Consider the following 3,421-nt stretch of genomic DNA (forward strand, 5'->3'; position numbering starts at 1 on the left):
TTTCGAGAGGGGTGGGGGGAAGTTGCAACCAGGTGTAGGCAGCTCACTCTTGAATCCCTCGCATTGCTGTCTGGGCAAAGGGGAGGGAGGGAGGACCTCTAGGGTCTCTTCTTTGGGTGGTCTCCCAAGGGGCTGTCTGGGCAAGGGGCCCTTAAGTGGACACCATCCCTTCAAGTCTTAGGACCCAGAAACCCTCTGAACAGCATGCTCTGATATCCCCAGGGAAGGTATAGGGATCCCGCCATCCATCCTCCTAGGAGAACCCCTTGGGAAAGCTGAGCTGTGGTTTGGGGGATCCCCAATGTGGAGTGCTAGGCCCTCCAGTGAAGCCACCCAGGCCTCCTGAACTTAAAAAGCCAATGTGAGAGTCTTGCAGAAGCTAGCTGGTGCAAATCCTGCAGGCCGCCTGGCTGACCTTAACTCCTTCTCTTCTGGGCACAACCAGGCCTGGGTGGCATTGAGTAAGGGATGTGAAACAGCCTAAGGACAATCTTCCAGTTCTGATAGTTGAGATAGGGAAAGGACTGTGGGGCTTGGGAGAGCCCCCTACTATGCATGACCCCTCCCCCCGCTCCACACACACTAAGATCTGGGCTGCCTCTTATCTGGCACTTGCCCTAGTCCTGCTGTCCTTGGCAGGCCTGTCAGAGCTGTACTTGGTTTCCCTTCCACACGTTTACTCTGTTGAGAGATGAGCAAGTCCACACTGGCAGGCTTCACTTTAGGCACCCCCCACCCCCAGCCTTGGAGGTTCCCTTCTCTGCCCTCACCTCTCCTCTATCTCTAAGGCCCTTTTCCAGCCTTGGTGCCTCCCACCTGGGTCTCTGATACCCTTGAGCCTGCCAGACCCTTTCCTCAGCAAGTCAGCCCTCCTCCAGCCCAACCTTCCTCTTCCTAGGCAGAGACAATTCTGACACCAGTAGTTGGTGCAGCTTCATTTCAAGCATCATTCTTGCTACTTCTTCTCTACCAGCTCTGAGTTCTGGTTTCCAAATCAGGACTTAGCATCACTGTGCCCCAGATGCCCATAGTGGGGGCTTCAACAGGCTTCCCAAGCCCACCTCAAACAGGCCCTTTTCTTGCCTCTGGCTCACACAGAGGAGTCAAAGCCTCCTCCTTGGCCTGGGGTTGTTGGGCAGGATGGACAATGGACACACTGACTCAGAACTGGCCCAAGCAACCAGGTTTTGCCAGTAATGAAAGCTGAGCCACACCCTGCTCAAAGCTCTGACCTGCAGGTCAGCCCTCATCCAGTCACTCCAGTTCTCTCCTTTTCTCTCCCAGGCTGGGAGGCACTTGGCTCTGTTTTACTGGGTATAAGTGTGTGAGGGGTGACAGTACATGGAGGGGGTGTCAGGCAGGTGAAGGAGGCACAGCAAGAGGCTTTGTATTGAACCACAAAGTTTGGACCCTGCTACCTCTGCCCTCAATTCCCAGGGCCCTCTGTGTGTGCCAAACCCTGGCCCTGTGCCTGAATTACCCTCCTCAGAACCAGCTCTCAGTTGTCTCCACAAGATCACTGAGATCCTGGTGACTCAGTATGCTCAGTGGCAGGCTTAGTTTGGGGACACAGAGAGTCCGCACATTAGAGAGACTGCATGTGCCGAGATCTGTTCACTAATGGTAACATTTCAGGCATCTCAACAATCCTAACCTAGCTGTCCCCAGGCTTCTTTAAGAGGGTAGGAGTGAGGGAGGGGCTTCAGAATGACTGGGTGCAGAAGAAAGAGACCTAGCTTTAAGGCCAGTGCTGCCTTAAGTCACTTCCCTTGGCCACTCCACCACTCCCCTTTCTGAAGGTTAAGAAGAGGGGACTATCAACCCAAGAATGCCAACTTTCAAGATGGTCAGGCTCCAGGTGGCTTCAGGGTTGGGCCTGCCCAACTCCTCCCCCATGAAACTCAAACCTAGGCAAGTCTGGGTAAGTGAGGCCAATGAAGTTTATTCTGTCCCCTCCCTGTCTTTAGAGTCCCTATTCCAGGTCACAGGGTGAAGGGGCTTACTTTGCCTGTCTGGGCTCTGCAGTCAGGACCTACCCTCAATTTTAGAATAAGCAGAAACACAGATGTCAAGTACTTGGGACCTGAGCTAGAATCCATGTCCCCACAGTCATCCCCTACCTTTCAGGGGCCTCCCCTACACATCCTGCCGGCCACAGAGGCTCTTAGTCTAAGAGATGCTCTGACTGCTTCCCAGGGCTGCAAAACTCCACCTGAGCTTCCTCTAGAGAGTTTAGGACCCAGGTCCCAGTGTGAAGGTTGCCTCTCCCAAGGGGCAGCTGTAGTAAGTGAGGATCTTCAGACAAACTGGGAAGATATATCATACCATGCATGGATGCGACAGTGGACTACAACGTTGTGGGACCTCTTGGTAATCCCAGGATAGCATGGGATTATTGAGAATTATTTTTCCATAATTATAGTTGTGGAATTTTTTACTGAGTTTTCATTTGTGAATGTAACTGTGAGTCTTATTTTACTGTAGACTATGTCCAACACTCTCCTCAAATTTATCCCACCCCACAGGTAGGTGTAGTGCTTGGTGAGTGGTAGTGATCAGGCAGGGAACTTGCCCAATCCCAGGTGAGGGGGGAGGTGCACTTAAGTAACATCTGAACTGAAGAAGACAACAAACCCCCTGTTTGAAAACTATTCGGTTATTTTGTTTATTCAACAAATATTTTGAGCACCTACTGTCTACTAGACACTGTTCTAGAGCCTTGGGAATTGTCAATTTATAAAACACATTTAAAAAAAAAACCTGCTGCCAAGGAGTTTAAATTCTAATGGAAAGAAAAGAGACACTGTAATAAATGTAAGAAGTAAATCATGTAGTGTATGAGAAAGTGATAAGGAAATAGAAAAAAGAAAGTAGGGTAGGGGAGTTCAGGAGTGGGGCAGGGTTAAATTTTAAATAGGCTGGTCAGGATATTGGGTATTATGGGGGAAGGTGACACTTGAGCAGGCTGGGAGGAGTGAGAGAGTGAGTGGTTTAGGAATATCTGGGGCAAGACATAAAAAGCAGGCCTTACCAAGGCCCTGAGGCAGGAGTATGTCTCGTTTGCCAGGGGGTGGTGTAGCTGGAGCTTCATGAGTGGAGGAGTGATGCTGGAGAAAATGGAGAGGTAGCAGGTTCTGGGCCTGTTGGGCCTTGTAAGGGTTTCTGCTTTTACTCAGGGAGAAATGGAGAGCACTTGGAAGGCTTCAAGCAGGGGAGAGTCATGATCTGAGGGCATCCCTCTGGCTGCCAGAAAGAACTATCACCATGGAGGGACAAGGGCAAAGCAGGGAGCCCAGGGAAGAGAGACTCCCACAGCAAACAGTTCCGGTGGAAGTGATGGTGGCTCAGACCTCAGTAGTAGGAGTGGAGGTTGTGGAAAGTGGCAGTACTCCAGAAACATTTTGAAGATAGAACCAACAGG

The sequence above is a fragment of the Castor canadensis genome, chromosome 17 (assembly GCF_047511655.1).
Source record: "Castor canadensis chromosome 17, mCasCan1.hap1v2, whole genome shotgun sequence".
NCBI lineage: Eukaryota > Metazoa > Chordata > Mammalia > Rodentia > Castoridae > Castor > Castor canadensis.